Genomic DNA, 20,799 nt, shown 5'->3' on the forward strand with positions numbered 1-20,799 from the left:
CTTTTTATTTTGAAAGAGAGAAACTTTTTAAAAGCTTAAGTAGAGAAGCTATAAAACTTGATAATATGAGTTACTTAAAAATATGCTTCACTTTTGTATAATGCCTTAACATAATGCAGAAGGCTCAAGGAGAGGAAAGGAAAGAGGAAAAAACAGAGCAGAAGGGAGGAGGAGACAGAGAACAGTAGATTTAGAGACAGTGAGAGTACAGAACGAGTCAATAGATGATGAAGTGTGAAAGTACTTTGGTTACATGATGCTGCCTCTTTGGGCTGAGAGTGTATTAGCAACACTTTCTGAAGCTTTAATTTATTAGCATCTATTCACACATGCTTATTTATTCTTTATTCCTAAATGCAGTGAATAGTCACAGTAGCCCACTAGGGGTGGGGGATGCTATTTTTTAGGTTTGCATTCTGATAAGTAGGGAAATTTTATTAAAGATCCCGCACTGGGCTTCCCAGGTGGGAGAGTGGTGAAGAATCCTCCTGTCAATGTAGGAGACGCAAGAGATGTGGGTTTGATCCCTGGGTTGGGAAGTTCCCCTGGAGAAAGAAATGGCCACCCACTCCAGTATTCTTGCCTGGGAAATCCCATGGAAAAGGGAGCCTCGTGGGCTACAGCCTGCGTGCGTGCATGTTAAGTTGCTTCAGTTGTGCCCAACTCTTTGTGACCCCATGGACTGTAGCCCACCAGGCTCCTCTGTCCAAGGAGATTCTCCAGGCAATCTATAGGGTTGTAAAGAATTGGACATGATTGAGCAGACACAAATACACACACACACACACACACACACACACACACACACAGGACCCTTCCTTTTTTTTTTTTTAACTGAGCTACAGACTGAATTGGATTTCATCAGTCTCCTCACTCATGTTCTTTGCTGGCTCATGACTTAATCCAGGACTCCACGCTGCGTTTAGTAATCATGTGTCCACAATTTCACAGTCTGCGAGCGTTCCCCCCTCTCTGTCTTCCAGGATCTTGCACTTGTGAAGCATATGGGACATACATTTTGCAGAATAATCCACAAGTTGGATTAGTGTAGTGTCTTTTCATAAATGGATTAAGTTTGGGAATTTTTTTTACAAGAGTAGAGCAGAGAAGGTGCACCCTTCTTAGTGTGCTGTGCCAGGCAAGGCAGTAAATGATGTAAACATGTCTTCTTATCAGTGATGCTAAGCTTGGTCACTGGCTAAGGTGTTGTCCGCCAGGTTTCTGTAGTTTATATTTTTCCTTCTGTAACTATTGAAGATCTTAGGGGAGATAATTTGAGACTAAGAAAATAATCATTTTTCAACAAGCTTTTGCCCATTAATTTTAACAATTGTTCTTAGATCTTGCTTTCAACAGTGTCTGCTGTAGTATATGTCTATTCTCATTATCTCTTCTGTATTTGTTACTTGGAAGAGCTATACTCTCTCATTTATTTATTCAGCTATTTATTATGTTATTATGGACTCACGGATGTTTAGTGTATTCTATTGATTATAATTCAATGCATCATTATTTACTTTGTTACTCAACTTGTTCCACGTTTAGATACTGGGAGCTTTTTTAGGTTGGCTCTTGTGACCTTTTGACAGGCTCCAGTCCTTTTTTGAGCACTTCCTTACTTCTGGACCAAAAGATGCTTCAAACTCATCTTATAGTTTCCCTTCCTCACCCTCAAAATAAGCTACTTCTACAAGGAGTTCTGGTTTTCACTACTTAAAAACAGCATTTAGAAACAAAGATCTATGCTGTAGGTGACTTTGTTATTACTGGGATGTCACTGATTCTAGACTCCATCAGTGGTTCATGCCTTCACCAATACCATGCTGTATTGATTAATGTGGCTTAATAATAAGTCTTGAAGTTGTGTAGTGTGAAGGTTATAACTTTGTTCATTTTCAAATTTGTTTTGGTTATTCTAGTTCCTTCTTCACATGTAAATATTAGAATCAGAAGTATTGTTATCCACAAAACAACTTGATAAGATTTTTATTTGTTTTGCACAGATTAGATTAGAGTGGTTTGACAACAATATGGAGTCTTCCAGATCCTTATTTTTTAAAACTCTGATTTCTATACAAGATTCAGCTGAATGTATGGAAACCTATTTAAGGAAACTCAGGAACTGAGTCTCCATATGAAAAACAGACCATAATGTTAGGTAATCAAAAAGTTGGGTAGGAAACAGTTTACAAAGTAATGTTTAATTTGATTTTGTCTCTCCCAAATCAATAATGAATATAATAAAGGAAAGAAGAAAAAGATTTCCATATGGTGGCAGAGTAAGGGAACTGATAGCAGAATTTATCAATTTGCTTCTAAAGCTCTTGATAACATCCACACCAGATGTCCTGCCAAGTCTGAAATACTGTAAAAAACATTCTTCATTTACGGAAACATAACGTTTCTTTTTTGCTTTGTAAACATTGCAAGTAAGCCTCCTGTTTCTTTTCTTTTTCATTTCTACCCTCATATACTTTTTTGGATGGAAAAAACCTAGGATAAGAAAACAAATGACTAAAATTATTTTTCCATCATAAATTCCTTACTTGTGGAACTATCTTGGATTTTATTTATCATAGGGAGTTTGGGATAATTATTCCCAGTGCATACACAGTGGTTTAGAAACTAAGGAAGACTAACATACGACATTTTAAAACCTGTTCTTGCGTTTGAGATTTTAAAAAATTAGTATGTTCACTGACACCTTTTAACTTCATCTCATTAGACACAATGATGCTTGGTGGGGAGAATATAAGTAGGTCCCTGTGGTGGTTTAAAAACAGTCATATAAGGGCATGGGTGACTCAGAAAATTTTAACTCTTAAACATTACTAAGGGATAAACGAATATATTCACTTCCAGAAGTCCACATTTCCCATGATGGTTTTGTAGAAAAGTTTCTGATGAAGTAAATTATGTTGTGGTGTGGTAGATATGTCTTGATTCAGCTGCTAGATACTTTGGTCTAGAAAAGATATATATTATAATATCTATTCAATGTAATACATTTATATATGTAGGTAGGTTACATACACATGTTATATACATCTGTTATATAATATTTACATATGTATATATGTATTAAATTAAATATATATGTATATATATCTATTAAATTGAAGTATAGCTTATTTACAATATTGTGTTACTTTCTGGTATATAGCAAAGTGATCTATATATATTCTTTCTTAGATTCTTTCCTATTACAGTTTATTACAAGATATTGAATATAGTTCCCCATACAATACAGAAGGACCTTGTTAATATTCTATTTTATATATAGTAGTTTGTATCTGCTAATAGTAAATGCCTTAATTTATTCCCATCCTCTTTCCTCAACAGTGGCCACAGGACTGGAAAAGATCAGTTTTCATTCCAATCACAAAAAAAGGCAATGCCAAAGAATGCTCAAACTACCACACAATTGCACTCATCTCACATGCTAGTAAAGTAATGCTCAAAATTCTCCAAGCCAGGCTTCAGCAAAACGTGAACTGTGAACTCCCTGATGTTCAAGCTGGTTTTAGAAAAAGCAGAGGAACCAGAGGTCAAATTGCCAACATCTGCTGGACCATGGAAAAAGCAAGAGAGTTCCAGAAAAACATCTACTTCTGCTTTATTGACTATGCCAAAGCCTTTGACTGTGTGGATCACAATAAACTCTGGAAAATTCTGAAAAAGATGGGAATACCAGACCACCTAACCTGCCTCTTGAGAAATCTGTATGCAGGTCCGGAAGCAACAGTTAGAACTGGACATGGAACAACAGACTGGTTCCAAATAGGAAAAGGAATCCATCAAGGCTGTATATTGTCACCCTGATTATTTAACTTCTATGCAGAGTACATCATGAGAAATGCTGGACTGGAAGAAACACAAGCTGGAATCAAGATTGCCAGGAGAAATATCAATATCCTCAGATATGCAGATGACACCACCCTTATGGCAGAAAGTGAAGAGGAGCTAAAAAGCCTCTTGATGAAAGTGAAAGAGGAGAGTGGAAAAGTTGGCTTAAAGCTCAACATTAAGAAAAGTAAGATCATGGTATCTGGTCCCATCACTTCATGGGAGAAACAGTGGAAACTGTGTCAGACTTTATTTTGGGGGGCTGCAAAATCACTGCAGATGGTGATTGCAGCCATGAAATTAAAAGACGCTTACTTCTTGGAAGAAAAGTTATGACCAACCTAGATAGTATATTCAAAAGCAGAGACGTTACTTTGCCAACTAAGGTCCGTCTAGTCTAGGCTATGGTTTTTCCTCTAGTCATGTATGGATGTGAGAGTTGGACTGTGAAGAAGGCTGAGCGCCGAAGAATTGATGCTTTTGAACTGTGGTGTTGGAGAAGACTCTTGAGAGTCCCTTGGACTGCAAGGAGATCCAACCAGTCCATTCTAAAGGAGATCAACCCTGGGATTTCTTTGGAAGGAATCATGCTAAAGCTGAAGCTCCAGTACTTTGGCCATCTCATGCGAAGAGTTGACTCATTGAAAAAGACTCTGATGCTGGGAGGGATTGGGGACAGGAGGAGAAGGGGACGACAGAAGATGAGATGGCTGGATGGCATCACCAACTCGATGGACGTGAGTCTGAGTGAACTCCAGGAGATGGTGATGGACAGGGAGGCCTGGCGTGCTGCGATTCATGGAGTCGCAAAGAGTCGGACACGACTGAGAGACTGAACTGAACTGAACTGAACCAAAAGTTTGATTTCTATGTCTGTGTGTCATTTTCTGTTCAATAAATAAGTTAATTTGTGTCATTTTTAAAGATTCCACGGTAAGTGATATATGATATTTTTCTTTGTCTGACCTACTTCACTTAGTGTGATAACATCTAGGTCCATTCATGTTGCTGCAGATGGCATTATTTCATTCTTTTTTATGGCCGAGTAGTATTCCACTGTGTACATACATATACCACATCTTTATCTATTCACCTGTCATTGAATCTTTAGGTTGCTTATATGTACTGGCTATTGTAAATAGTGCTGCTATGAATGTTGAGGTGTATGTATCTTTTCAAAATAGAATTTTCTTTGGATATATGCTTAGGAGTGGGGTTGACGGTTTCTCTTGCTTTGTTAGTTCTCCCCCACTAGAATTTGCTAGGTTTTGTTTCTCTCTTATTAAACAGATGTTTTAGACTGCCGCTGTCCTGAGGATCGTCATGAGGTAGAAACTTAAGGTTTTTCAGGTGTTCTCAGGATCTGTACCTTTTCCTGCATATGCCCAGTGACTTTCTAATTTCTCCTATATATTGCCTTTGAATGTTCTTGTCTTTAATGTCTGGTTCCCAAAGGTGGAACAGAGAAATATAAAGAGTAGGGTAAAGATTTTGATCCCTTAACTCCTTTGGAAGACATTTTAATTGGAGGGGGAGGTCTTGCAGCAATGACTGCCCTCCTTTTTTTCTGCACATATGTGATTAGAACTGGGAATCAGGAATCAGACACAGATCCCTGATATTTAGAGAACAGAGTCATCCTCACCCACCCTGCCTTCTGCAAGATGTGTACAAACTTGATTCAGAAATACATGGGAAGTGTGGGATGGGCTGGTGGTGCAAAGCTAAGAGTTGAAATTGACTGAAATTAATCACAATGTATCATCCAAGACTTTCCCTTTAAATTGCAAAACTTCAATGGCTCCCCAGTTCCAAAGTATTTATATCAGGAGTCTCTGCCAGTGAAATATATTTCTAGGTGGGGACTCAGATTGCTGGTACTTCCTACTCCATCTCCCCAGAATTCTCTGGCTTACAGTTTTTGATACACGGATAGTATTTTTTTAACTGAGATATACTTTATATATTATTAACAATCAGCCCTTTAGGTGTATAGATCTACACATTTTCACAAATGCATACAGTCACAAACCACAGCCATTGGAACATAACAATCCTATCATTTCCAAAAGGTTTATTTTGTAATCAACTGCTGCCCATAGATTGGGAGAAGGTATTTACAAAGCACAGATCTGATAAAGTCTTGTGTCCAAAATATAAGAACTCTCAAAATTCAAAAGTAAATTTAAAATATCAATAAAAATGGTAAAAAAGGTTTAACAAACATTTCACCAAAGAATATATATGGATGGCAAACAAGCCTGCTGTCATTTGTCATTAGAGTAATACAGATTAAAATCATAATGAGAAAACACTATCACTACACACACGTTGAACTGGCTAAAACGGATGGACCGTGTCAAGTGTCCACTAGAATGAGGAGGATCTGAAACCTCTGGGTACTGTTTGTGGGAACTAAAAATGCTACAGCTACTATGAAAACATGTACTCATTCTGCCATTCTAATTTCTCAACATTTACGCAAGAGAAATGAAATGATATGTGCATACAAAGACTTGTACATGAATGTTCATAGCAGCTTTATTCGTTACCTTTTGAGTTTGGCTTCTGTATTTAGGATTCACACAAAGAGAGTTTTTTTTAATGGACTTTATATTCTATCTTTCAATCTGTTTTCTTGCCATTTCTTTAACATGATCAATAGATGTTTTTGAAGAGTATGTCTTCTATCCAGATTATCACCTAAGCAGAGGATGTGGTAGATGAGACAATGGCTCTTTTCCTCAAAGAGCTTATGGTCTAGCAGGTATGATGGGCATGCATGCAAATGTTATGGGGGACACTAAGAAGTTCAGGTTTCAAGAGGAACCAGGACTAATAAATTAGCTCTAGTGCAGGATATAATGCTTCTGTGAAAATGAAGCATTTAAAAGTAAGCATAAAGACATATAAGTAGGATTTTACAATCATGTGCTTGACCAGAACTGCTCTGTAATACTTTTCCAAAATGAAACAAGGAAAAGATAGGAATGATATTGTGAAGTTATTGAATGTAAGATATTTTGCTTTATCCTGAGCTAGTGTTCCTTCTAATTTTTTGTGTTAACATTTTTTATATGTAGTATCAAATAATAACTATTTGCATTTTGTGTGTCCATATAGTCAAAGCTATGGCTTTTCCAGTAGTCATGTACAGATGTGAGTGTTATACCATAAAGAAGGCTGAACAACAAAGAATTGATGCTTTCAAATTGTGGTGCTGGAGAACATGCTTGAGAGTCCCGTGGACTAAAAGGAGATCAAACCAGTTAATCCTAAAGGAAATTAACCCTGAATATTCATTGGACAGATTCCAATCCTTTGGGCATCTGCTGCGAAGAGCTGACTCATTGGAAAAGACCCTGATGGTGGGAAAGAGTGAAGACAAAAGGAGAAGGGGGCAGCAGAGGATGAGATGGTTAGATAGCATCACTGACCCATTGGAAATGAATTTGAGCAAACTCTGGGAGATAGTGAAGGATGGGAAGCCTGATGTGCTGCAGTCTATGGGGTCACAAGGAGTCAGACACAATGACTGAAGAAGAAAATATAAGAAATTTGTTAAATATTGATGAACTGGATGAAGTGTAAATGGGAGTTCCTTGATTCCTCTTGTAAGTTTTCTGTAAGCTTGATAGTTTTCAAAACAATACTTTAAAAAGTCCTTTCACTAATGAAAATAAAGGTATAGTAGATGGTAATCATTTTGATTTAAAAAATTAAAAATTAATAGAATTTCATTCAATTTTAGAATTTTTTATTGTTTCTAGAAAACCCTTGTTCCTTCTTCATGGCTCCTTCCTCCATCTTCAAAGCTAGCACTATAACCTCTTCAAATCTCCCTCAAACTCTGACCCTGATGCTTCCCTCATTCAACAATAAGCATGCTTGTGATAATGCAGGATGATCTCCCCACCTGAAGGTCAGCTACCTTTATTCCACTTTCCCATGTGACATGACATACTCTGAGGTCCTGGGGCTTAGAATGTAACATCTTGGGGAGACTATTAGTTTGCCCACTATGTAGGAAATGTTAGCAGGACATTTCAGGCCACTGGGTAGTAGTGAAAATGTAGTGTGGCATGTAGGGAGAGCAGAGTGGTGGTAAGGAGCCAGGTAGTGTAGAAGCTTTAAAGACAAGTCAAGGATCTGGGACTTGACCCACTGGGAAACCACAGAAGGGCTTTCAATAGGGCTGACACTTTCATATTTGTATTCATGGAAGTTTACCCTGGTTTCTATGGAGAAAATAGGTTGGATAAGAGTGGTTGGCTGAGTAGCAGATCATGAAGCTGTTCTAGTCATTCTGACAAAAGCTGACAATATTTCGGACTTGGTAGCAGCTGCGGGAAAACACAGAAACACATGACTCTCCATTAGCACTGGGAGAAGTGAAAAATTGGAAGTGGCCTCCCCAGATGGCAGTGTCATCTTCAGTGACATTAAAGTAAAAGTTAGAATGAAGAACTGAATTGACAGGATTTGGTGAATAACCGGATGATGAGGGTTGAGGGTTGAGGGTTGTACTGGTTGAGGGTTGAGGGTTGAGGATTGTACTGGTTCAATCATGGTTGCACAGGGTTCAATCACGGAAACAGAACCAGTAGAATGTATGGTTTTTCTATATGGATTTCATATTTGGAATTGCCTTTGCAGCTGTGCAGCTAGGTTAAATGAGCCCAAGGACCACAGGAAAGGAAGTCAGGGAGGAAAGATCAGGAGCAGGAAGGAACCCGCAGAACAGAGGTTATAGCTTATTGTTCACAGGCAGGCAGTTAAGAGAGAAGGTCCAGGTGGAAGGGGGATAATTAATTGCAGACTCTGCTGCTGTTTGCAGCCTCTGGGCTCATGAAAGACCTCAAACTGTTTAAGGCAGACCCTCCCAGGATCATCTCCCTTTTGATTATCATAAAGTCAGCTGATTGAGGACATAATTAACAGGGGAAAAAATCCTTTCATAGAGCACCTAGAGCAGTGTTTGGTTGAACACTGCAGAGAACATGTGTACATGCTACAAAATGGCCACTGCTTCTCATCCATGCTCCAGTTCTTATGAGAAATCTCCCTTGAACTCATCTGAGCCACAAACATTCTAGAAAGGGAATTCCAGAGATAGCAGTTGAGCCCAGCCAAGTCGACATGTCACAAAGCTATAACATGGAGGAAGGGTTGAAGGATGAAGTAAAGATTCACGCACAAGCCAATGGGAGGGGCCTTTGGGAAGACAACCACACCTGTGAGGCACAGTGAGCCATATGGTAGATTCTTTTCTATTTTATATCCTTAGGTGCCATCATGATCCCATACAGAAAAGATGGACATAGTGGACGATAAGGCTTATTCATGAACTATAAGCCTCATTCTGGATCTCTCCTTTTTTCCACACTCTGCTGTGACTCAGCCTTACATTTGCAGGAGTCCCAGAGAGCTGACAAAGGACATGTGACTAGGACCTTTAGCTTTCATCTGGAATTTTTATGCCTGGTAGCTATACTCACACTCCTTGAATTCTTGGCCTCCTGGATACTCAACTAATGGCATCTATTCTACTCATCTCTCTGGTGGTGTGTTAGCAGGAAGCTGCAGCAGGCACTTGAAGAGGGCACACGCCCCGGGTGGAGGGATGGATGTAAAGCCATCATCTTGGCTCCCGTTGCCTTAGTAAACTCAAGGGATCACTCCAAGGTGGCCACTGCTCACTCTTGGCCACAAGTGCCCTTTGCACGCTGTGAGAGGACACAGTTGTGCTTTCTTGATGTCAACATTAGAAAGTTAGAAATGTACATACCACAAGCATCCTTTGTTTTCTGGAACCCATCCAACTTAATATCTTAGATCTTAGAGTGAAATGTTCCCCCATGATGCTTATTAACACATTTAGTCATTTACACGCATTTACAACTTATGGAGCTCTGGGATTTTGAAAGTTACTCTCTTGACTCTGAAATTTAGAAAATTTTCTAAAGCCACCGTACACTGAGCATGAACTGTGTGTGATGAGTTTCTAACATACATATTATTTTTCCTCCATGGCCAATCCAAAATATGGGCATGATCATCTACACTTTGCAAATGAGGAAACAGCTCAGAGTCACACATTCAGGAAATGGCAGCATTTTGAAGCCATGCCTGTCTGACTCAGTGGCAATACTTTATCCTCCTTGACTTACTGTGCACCTAAATCCTCACTGGCAACTCAGTAACTTTACCCACATAATCAAGTAATACACCTGGACATCAACAGTATTCTCCTGCAACTGAACAGGAAAGACACTCATCCTTAAGTACTCCATCACTGAAAATTGCCATTAAATATAAGAAAACCACAAACTAATGGGGCAAACATGACGCAAGTGGCCAGAAACAGTAATGAAACTGAACTTTGTCAAGCAACGTCAAGGTCCTAAAACTTGTTGTTTATTTAGGTATACTTAAGAGATATGGGTTTGAGCCCTGGGTGGAGAAGATCCCCTGGAGGAGGGCACGGCAACCCACTCTAGTTTTCTTGCCTGGAGAATCCCATGGACAGAGGAGCCTGGAGGGCTAGAGTCCATAGGGTTGTAAAGAGCTGGACGTGACTGAAGCGACTTAGCATTCATGTACAATGAGACACCTATGATAGATATTGAAAAAAAAAAAAAAAACCTGATACAAATTCTGAGTTAAAGGAGTTTTATGTCCTAGCAGAGAGAGATGTGACATAGATTATTAAGACATACGATAGCAAAGAGCGAATATGATAAGGGAAGAGCAGATAAGGTTTCTGTAATACAGAGAGATGTGTAGAGGGTTCACCAAGAGTCATGTTCTTGACACTGCCTCAGTCTACCTCCTACACTGAATCCTTACATTTGGAAATATAGTCACCTGAATTTGGGTTAACCAAGGGTGAGTCTGTTAAGACAATCGAACTGGCTGGCATACAGTGGTCCACATAGACACAGTATAGTAAATCAAAGTATCATCAGTGGCCTTATAAAGGCAGAGCACTCTCAAATGGCTTTTAAAGGGGGCCAGCCTTTAGACCCTGATGCTGGGAAAGACTGAAGGCAGGAGGAGAAGGTCCAACAGAGGATGAGATGGTTGGATGGCATCACCAACTCAATGGACGTGAGTCTGAGCAAACTGCAGGAGATAGTAAAGGATATGGAAGCCTGGCATGCTGCTGTCCTTTGGGTCACAAAGGGTTGGACATGACTTAGCGACTAAGTGACTGAACAACAACATTGAGACTGGCTAATTCTTGGTACAATCCGTGTTTGTTAAATATCTTACTCTGTTCTCAGACTTTGCAGAAGTATGCAAATGATTGTGTGTGTGTGTGTGTATGTGTGTGCATGCATGTAAGAGAAAGAGAGAGAGACAAAAACAGAGAGACAGAGACAGAGAGGGATCATGATCACAGTAATGAGTCCTAGGGATTCAGGACAGCATCAGCGCAAAAGAAATCCAGACCATACTGCCTCAATCGTGACTCCTACACCTTTGTCGGTTCTAAATTATACCCATGTTTTTTATATCTTCCTCTTTCTTTTTAATTTTTTTAAAATTTATTTTGGCTCTGCTAGGTCTTTGTTGCTGCATGTGGGCTCTCTTGTAGTTGTGGCGAGTGGGGGTTACTCTCTAGCTGTGGTGTGCGGGCTTCTCATAGCAGCGGTTGCTCCTGTTGCAGAGCATGGGCTCCAGATGTGTGGGTTTCGGTAGCTGCAGCGCCCGGGCTCAGTAGTTGTGCTGCTTGGGCTTAGTTGCTCCCCAGTATCCCCAGTTGCTTCCCAGACCAGGGCTCAAACCCATGTCCTCGACATTGCCAGGTGGATTCTTGACCACTGTACCACCAGGAAAATTCTCCCTCTTCCTTAACTGATCTTTGAACTCTTCTTGCCTCTATGATTCTGAGTATGAACCCATGGCTCAGTTCTGTTCAGTTCAGTAGCTCAGTTGTGTCTGACTCTCACAGTCAGACACCATGTTGTGACCCCATGGACTGCAGCACGCCAGGCCTCTCTGTCCATCACCAACACTCAGAGCTTACTCAAACTCATGTCCATTGAGTTGGTGATGGCATCCAACCATCTCATCTTCTGTCATCCCCTTCTCCTCCTGCCTTCAATCTTTCCCAGCATCAGGGTCTTTTCAAATGAGTCAATTCTTCACATCAGGTGGCCAAAGTATTGGAGTTTCAGCTTCAGCATCAGTCCTTCCAACGAACATTCAGGACTGATTTCCTCTAGGATGGACTGGTTGGATCTCTTTGCAGCCCAAGGGACTCGCCAAGAGTCTTCTCCAACACCACAGTTCAAAAGCATCAATTCTTCGGAGCTCAGCTTTCTTTATAGTCCAACTCTCACATCCATACCTAACTACTGGAAAAATCATAGCTTTGACTAGATGGACGTTTGCTGGCAAAGTAATGTATCTGCTTTCTACTATGCTGTCTAGGTTGGTCAGAGCTTTTCTTCCAAGGAGCAAGTGTCTTTTAATCTCATGACTGCAGTCACCATCAACACACTCTTAATAATAAACTTGTGCATCAAATGGACCTCAGTGCTGTGCTATCTGGATCTCACTCAAGCCTGCCAAGTAAGTGAGAGGTGCTAGATCTCTCTCCCACTTCTAGCTTGATATCTAGCAGCACAGCCATGGGTGGACATTCTTCATGATCTGATACTCTGAGGCATGGCAGCTTCAACCTGAACTGTGAAAGTGTGATCATGTTATTTTCTCAATGGTGTCCTACTCTTTGCAACCCAGTGGACTGTAGCCCACCAGTTTCCTCTGTCCATAGAATTCTCCAGATAAGAATATTGGAGTGGGTAGCATTTCCCTTCTCCAGGGGACCTTCCCAACCCAGGGATCAAACCCAGGTCTCCTGCACTGCAGGCAGATTCTTTATGGTCTGAGTCACCAGGGAAACCAGAACTGGATCATCCCTAAAAATAAAATAGCTTAGTGCTTTGAGTTCACTTAGAAACTGATTTTAAAAGTCAGGGATTCTTTTTCCTTCCTATTGATAAAGACAACAATATAGGTAATTATGCCCCACCCCAGGGAAGCTCACAGAAACACATAGAAATCACAGTATAAGCATAATATTTAACCCCACCATCCAGATGGTCAGAAATAAGACTGATTACATTCTTTGGAGCCAAAGATGGAGAAGCTCTATACAGTCAGCAAAAACAAGACAGGGAGCTGACTGTGGCCCAGATCATGAACTCCTTATTGCAAAATTCAAACTTAAATTGAAGAACGTGTGGAAAACCACTAAGCCATTCTGGTGTGACCTAAATCAGATCACTTTATATTATAAAGTGAAAGTGACAAATAGATTTAAGGGATTAGATCTGAAATATCAATATCTTCAGGCAGAGTTCCTGAAGAATTACAGATGGATATTCATAACATTATACAGAAGGTGATGATAAAAATCATCCCAAGAAAAAAAATGTGAAAAGCAAAATGGTTGTCTCAGTTCAGTCGCTCAGTTGTGTCCGACACTTTGCAACCCCATGGAGAGCAGCACGCCAGGCCTCCCTGCTCATTACCAACTTCTGGAGTTTACCCAACTCATGTACATTGAGTTTCCACTGTTTCCCCATCTATTTGCCATGAAGTGATGGGACCAGATGCCATGATCTTTGTTTTCTGAAATAGATGAGGAAACAGTGGAAACAGTGAGCAACTTTATTCTGGGGGGCTCCAAAATCACTGCAGATGGTGATTGCAGCCATTAAATTAAAAGACACTTACTCTTTGGAAGGAAAGTTATGACCAACCTAGATAGCATATTGAAAAACAGAAGCATTACATTGCCTACAAAGGTCCGTCTAGTCACGGCTATGGTTTTGCCAGTGGTCATGTATGGATGTGAGAGTTGGACTGTGAAGAAGGCTGAGCGCTGAAGAATTGATGCTTTTGAACTGTGGTGTTGGAGAAGACTCTTGAGAGTCCCTTGGACTGCAAGGAGATCCAACCAGTCTACTCTGAAGGAGACCAGCCCTGGGATTTCTTTGAAAGGAATGATGCTAAAGCTGAAACTCCAGTACTTTGTCCACCTCATGCGAAGAGTTGACTCATTGGAAAAAAAGACACTGATGCTGGGAGGGATTGGGGGCAGGAGGAGAAGGGGACAACAGAGGATGAGATCGCTGGATGGCATCACTGACTCGATGGACGTGAGTCTGAGTGAACTCCGGGATTTGGTGACGGACAGGGAGGCCTGGAGTGCTGCAATTCATGGGGTCGAAAAGAGTGAGACACGGCTGAGTGACTGAATTGAACTGAACTGAATTGCAGAGTACATCATGAGAAACACTGGGCTGGATGAAGCACAAGCTGGAATCAAGATTGCTGGGAGAAATATCAATAACCTCAGATATGCCGATAATACCACCCTTATGGCAGAAGGTGAAGAAGAACTAAAGAACCTCTTGATGAAAGTGAAATATGAGTGAAAAACTCAACATTTAGAAAACTAAGATCATGTCATCTGGTCCCATAACTTCATGACAAATAGATGGAGAAACAATGGAAACAGTGACAGATTTTATCTTCTTGGGCTCCAAAATCACTGCAGCTGATGACTGTAGCCATGAAATTTAAGGACACTTGCTCCTTGGAAGAAAAGCTCTGACCAACCTAGACAGCATATTAAAAAGCAGAAACATTACTTTGCCAACAAAAGTCTGTTTAGTCAAAGCTATGGTTTTTCAAGTAGTCATGTATGGTTGTGAGAGTTGGACCATAAAGAAAGCTGAGCACCAAAAGATTGATGCTCTGATCTGTGGCACTGGAGAAGACTCTTGAGAGTCCCTTGGACTGCAAGGAGATCCAACCAATCCATCCTAAAGGAGATCAGTCCTGAATGTTCGTTGGAAAGACTGATATTGAAGCTCAAATTCAAATACTTTGGCCACCTGATTGGATGAGCGAAATCATTAGAAAGACCCTGCTGCTAAGAAAGATTGAATACAGGAGGAGAAGGGGGATGACAGAGGATGAGATGGTTGGATGGCATCACCAACTCAGTGGACATGAGTTTGAGCAAGCTCTGGAAGATGATGAAGCATGCGGAAGCCTGGCGTGCTGCAGTCCGTGGGTCCAAGGAGTCACACATGACTACACGTCTGAACAACAACAAAAATCATAAATCAATAGCTTTTTTTTCCAGGAAAAGTTTTGCTCTTCTAAGTTTCAGTCCATTCCTCAATTAACCCTTGTAATATAAAGCAATACCAGTAATCAGTAGACAGAGGACTGGAAGAAATATTTCTTTAATTTTTAGAAAAAAGCCCTGAGTTGGGGTAAGGTGGCTTAGGCATTTCCTCCCAGGAAGAAAATGCAGGATCATTGGAAAAGTCTTTAGGATACTATAGAGCCTGTGAATGCTTCAGGTAAAAAGAATAGTGCAATTATGTGAACAGAGGGGCCAGAGGAAAAGCATGCTGGTTTGGGATTTGTCAACTTGGTTAGTCAAAGCCTGTACTTACCCAGATTTCCATTCCCTGCATGATCATGAGTCATACTCAGGCAAAGATGAAGGAAGTGATGGAGGGCAGCAGTGATAGTCAGCCATCATGTTCTGATGTTGTCATGATCCCAGAATCTCCTTCCACTCTGTTCAGTTCAGTTCAGTTCAGTTCAGTTCAGTTGCTCAGTTGTGCCCGGCTCTTTGCAACCTCATGGACTGCAGCATGCCAGGCCTCCCTGTCCGTTACCAATTCCCAGAGTTTACTCAAACATCTCCATTGAGTTGGTGATGTCATCCAACCATCTCACCCTCTGTTGTCCCCTTCTTCTCCCACCTACAATCTTTCCCAGTATCAGGGTCTTTTCAAATGAGTCAGCTCTTCCCATCAGGTGGCCAAAGTATTGGAGTTTCACCTTCAATATCAGTCCTTCCAATGAACATTCAGGACTGATCTCCTTTAGGATGGATTGGTTGGATCGCCTTGCAGTCCAAGGGACTCTCAAGAGTCTTCTCCAAAAGCATCAATTCTTCGACACTCAGCTTTCTTTATAGTCCAACTCTCACATCCATACATGACTACTGGAAAAACCATAGCCTGGACGAAATGGACCTTTATTGGTAAAGTAATGTCTCTGTTTTTTAATATGCTGTTTACGTTGGTCATAACTTTCCTTCCAAGGAGCAAGTGTCTTTTAATTTCATGGCTACAGTCACCATCTGCAGTGATTTTGGAGCCCCCCAAAATAAAGTCGGCCACTGTTTTCCACTGTTTCCCCATCTATTTGCCATGAAATGATGGGACCAGATACCATGATCTTAGTTTTTTGAATGTTAAGCTTTAAGCCAACTTTTTCGCTCTCTTCTTTCACTTTGAACAAGAGGCTCTTTAGTTCTTCTTCACTTTCTGCCATGAGGGTGGTGTCATCTGCATATCTGTTATTGATATTTCTCCCGGCATTCTTGATTTCAGCTTGGGCTTCATCCAGCCCGGCGTTTCTCATGATCCACTCTGTAGAGCCACACTAATGACTAAACACCCTTGGCCTCCCAGAATGACCGTTGGTGACTCCCTTTCCTATGTTGCTCCCTTCCTGGACTTGAACTTCCCTGCTCCTGCCACGACTGTGTAAGGTCAAATTCCTAGAGTCATGTAACGTGAGTGTTTCTAGCTCCCTGGATGGGCCGTGACTAACATAAGTGACAAGGGGACAGATGTGTTTCTTCAACTTGCCATCATGAGTGCTAACCCCACAGAGCCTCCCAAGGGAAAGCTCTTGCTTAGCTCCAGGAAAATAAGAAATTACAACTTGGGTTTCTAGATTGTAGTGGTATTTGTTCATTCATTCATTCAACACATATCTAGAAAGCTCTCAAAATGTGCCAGATATTCTTGCAGTGAGGATGCAGTTAAACTAAAATAGGCATATCACCCAATTCTTTGTCCAAACCAGCTCTGTTTGAGAGTGAATAGGGGACTATTAATATTAATAAATAGGCAGACTTCCCTGGTGGCTCAGACAGTAAAGCATCTGCCTACAATGCAAATACACCAGGGACCTCCCTGGCCAACTAGTGGTTGGGACTCCACGCTCCCAATGCAGGGGCAGGGGTTCAATCCCCAGTCGGGGAACTAGGATCCTGCATGCCACACAGTGCAAGAATGCCAAAAATAATAATAAATAATAAAAGTTCCAATAATGATAACAGGAATACCAGCAATAAAATAATTAAAAATTTTTAAATGCATAATTTTAAAATATATATACCAGAAAAAAAAAATAGCATAAACTGGGGCTGTGCTAAACAAATCAGGATATAGATGAAACACTGTGGTTGTCTTGGTTATCAGTCAAGTCAGAAAGACATAATTTAAACATAATCTCGCAAATACATGTAAACTTACAAGGATGAGTACAGCTAAGAAGAAGGGGTCCACAAAGCTCATCACTCTTCATGGGATGACTGACCTCCATTAAGAGGTTCAAAGAGGCTGCTGACTGCTCTGCTGTCCTGGGTGCTCTCTCCTTCTCCTCCTCCTTCTTGCCTTCCCTCTCCTCTCTTCCAGGTGAACGTTACACTGATAGGAAAGGGTCAGCCCGGGTGGCTGAGTGTGCAGGTCATTCACATGAGGAGTCGGTGTGCAGGGAAAGCCCACGTGAAAGTGCAATAATTCAGCAGTTCGTGATTTAGGGTATACCTAGGCTGGAAGAGGGCCCTTCTAGAACTTAATCTGGTGTAAGTAAAGGATCCTGGGGACTTCCCTGGCAGGCGAGTCCTTTGGACTCAGCTCCTACTGGAGGGGACCCGGGTTCTAACTCCAGTTGGGGAATTAAGATTCTGCATGATGCATAGAGCGTATCCTGACCTGGCTGGGAGGGATTCCATTTTCATCTTTATTTTTTCACTCTTGGACCAGAGATTTTGGTCTTAATGCTGACTTCATTCTTTGCTAGCTATTGGACAAACTCCCTTTTACTTTTCTTAGCCTTAGTGTTCTCATCTGTAAAATGATTATCATAATGGCAATACTTCTCCTAAGATGGTTTTAGAGCTAGAGTAAGACAAAGAATGTAAATGCCTAGATAGAGATTGACATATAATAATCTTCATATAAATATTACTTCTTTGTGTCGAACATGATTTTTAAAATTATTCCTGAGTGATAAAACTCTTTGGTGAAACTCACACAGTTATTCCCCAGAGAAAGAGAAATCATTGTTCAAGTGCTTCTCTGTTTCATTACTTTAGTCCCTATGGATTTAAAACATGGTTATTTCCAGAATGTCTAAAATATTGCAAATGTGAAGAAAATAAATTTCCTGTATTTCTACATCTTAAAGCTGCATATTGATAACATTTTGATTTATTTCCTTTCCATCTTTTTGTGTAGTTATGCTGAAGTATATAACATGCTGTGCTGTGCTTAGTTGCTTAGTCGTGTCCAACTCTTTGGGGCCCCATGGACTGTAGCCCTCCAGGATCCTTTGTCCATGGGATTTCCCTGGCAAGAATACTAGACTGGGTTGCCATTTCCTTCTCCAAAAATATATAACATATTGTATGATATATGCTGAGTTTTTTGTTAACATTTTCTGACTTAAAAATTATAGATGTCCAAGGTAGAAAACTTATAAATGCTTACAGAATGCTTACCTCAAACTCTGAAAGTGTACAGTTGTTAGTTAATATTGTGGGTGTATTTTCTTGTAACCCTAATCTATGCTTTTAAAGAAGCATAGTGGACACCATACTGTGCACACTGATTTTAAGCATGAACAAGGAGATGTTTATAGGTCCTATATGAGTCATTTGTAAAGAATTATTCAGGAACAGCTAATATCAATCCCTGAGTGGATTTATTAGGGTTTCTAATCAAAGATCTCCAATTGCTGCTATCTTCCATGTAAATTTTAAAGAAGCCAAAAGCCATTACTCAAGTAACTTGCAATGCAATTGGACGTTGTATTGTTTAGGCACCTTTATTCTTATGATTAAAGGAAACAAATAAAACTTTAATCCTACTCATAGCTCTGTGTCCCAAATATTGGATTGGCCAAAAATTTCATTTGGGTTTTTGATGCAATGTTATTGAAAAACCCAAACAAACTTTTTGTCAGACCAAATACTTCAGTATTTAGCCACAGTTGGCAAGGGAAGACAGAAAATAAAAACGATTTTCACTTCTGGTGTCCTCAACCAGGGCTGCGGCTGATTATAAAACATACTGTCTGTTACTAAGTGACTTAAATCCAAAGGAAGCACTCCAGGGTCAAGTTTTACCCCCAAATTGCAGATCATTCTGATAACACTGAACCTTCTCAATTCTAGGCCTGGGGTGAACACAGAGGAAGGGAAACCTTAACAAATCTTGTATGCCATTCTGAGTTGTCTATAACGGCTTCCCTGGTGGCTTGGGGGTAAGGAATCTGCCTGCCAGTGCAGGAGACACGTGTTCGACGTCTGGGTCAGGAAGATCCCCTGGAGAAGGAAATGGCAACCCACTCCAGTATTCTTGCCTAGGAAATCCCGTGGACAGAGGAGCCTGGAAGGCTACAGTCCCACAAGGTTGCAAGAGTCGGACAATGACTTAGCGACTAAACCACTACCACCAGTTGTCTATAAAGGATGAGATAAAAAGATGAGACACATGTAATCTGAGTTAGTTTAGAGAAAGCAATACAGTTTTGTTTTTAGTTATCTTACGTTAACATAAGTTATGCTAAGTAGACTATATATATGGGTGTGTTAGAATTACATTTTGATTCATCTTTCATCGAACTGAAATTATTCAAAATGCCAGGGTCATTTTCTGAGCAACTGAATGTTTAAATCTTTCTCTTGGGCAACTTGACAAGGTAACATGCACAGGCTATATATCTTCCTTTGTGCACAGGACTCAATTGTCTTCTTAGAGTATAGATGATCTTCTCAACTGCAGTTAGAGTTGCAGAGGAGATTAATTACCAAAGACAACGGCTATTCATTTATTCAGGTTAGCAGACAACTGCTGACCTATTCCATAGGCTTAACAAATTTTTCTTCACTTTTGAAATTCACAACTTCTGTCAGGATGTAGGTGTCTCTTGGTGTGGATTTTTCGTAGAACACAGTAAAACTTTTAAATCTGTAGCCTCACATTTTAAAGTTCAACCTCAACAAAGTGTATGAACACGAAAGCTGTTTTTCTCAAATATGCCATTGATTATTGCTTCTTTAGAGCTTCCCCACGGTCTTTTCCATATAATTTTTTACCTTTAACATCGTCAATTCTGTATTTTGCTGCCTCCAATAGAAAGTCTAAGCTTGTGATTCTATTGCAAACTCCGTGGAATAATTCCCCGTTACATTTACCTGCTCTTCATGTCTTCATACTCCTTTCTCATCAGTCTTCTCTCTCCTTCTGACCTTTTCTTCATTTTCATACTTCAATTAGTTGATGTCAGATTTTCAGAATTTTCTTGCAGCACTTACAGTAAATACTTTTCAAAGAACTTTTTCTTTTGTCTAAGTCTTCAGGATGGGGTTCCCTTCATCTCAGTCTGTTGTATGTAATGTTCACACATGCTCCAGCAATCTGAGATATAATCAGACTCCTTGTTAATTTACACAATGGGTATAGATTATTTTCTGGCTCTGTCACTGTGCTGGCTGAACAAGGCCTTGCTGATATTTTCTGTTGCCCATGGGCTGCTTTGGACCATAAAGAAGGCTGAGTGCTGAAGAACTGATGCTTTTGAACTGTGTTGCTGGAGAAGACTCTTGAGAGTCCCTTGAACTACAAGGAGATCACACCAGTCAGTCTTAACTGAAATCAACCCTGAATATTCATTGGAAGACTGATGCTGAAGCTCCAATACTTTGGCCACCTGATCCAAAGAACTGACATTGGACAAACCCTGATGCTGGGAAAGACTGAGGGCAGGAGAAGGGGGTGACAGAGTGACAGAGGATGGGATAGTTGGGTGGCATCACTGACTCTAGGG

This window comes from Ovis canadensis, chromosome 16 (assembly GCF_042477335.2).
Source record: "Ovis canadensis isolate MfBH-ARS-UI-01 breed Bighorn chromosome 16, ARS-UI_OviCan_v2, whole genome shotgun sequence".
Taxonomy (NCBI): domain Eukaryota; kingdom Metazoa; phylum Chordata; class Mammalia; order Artiodactyla; family Bovidae; genus Ovis; species Ovis canadensis.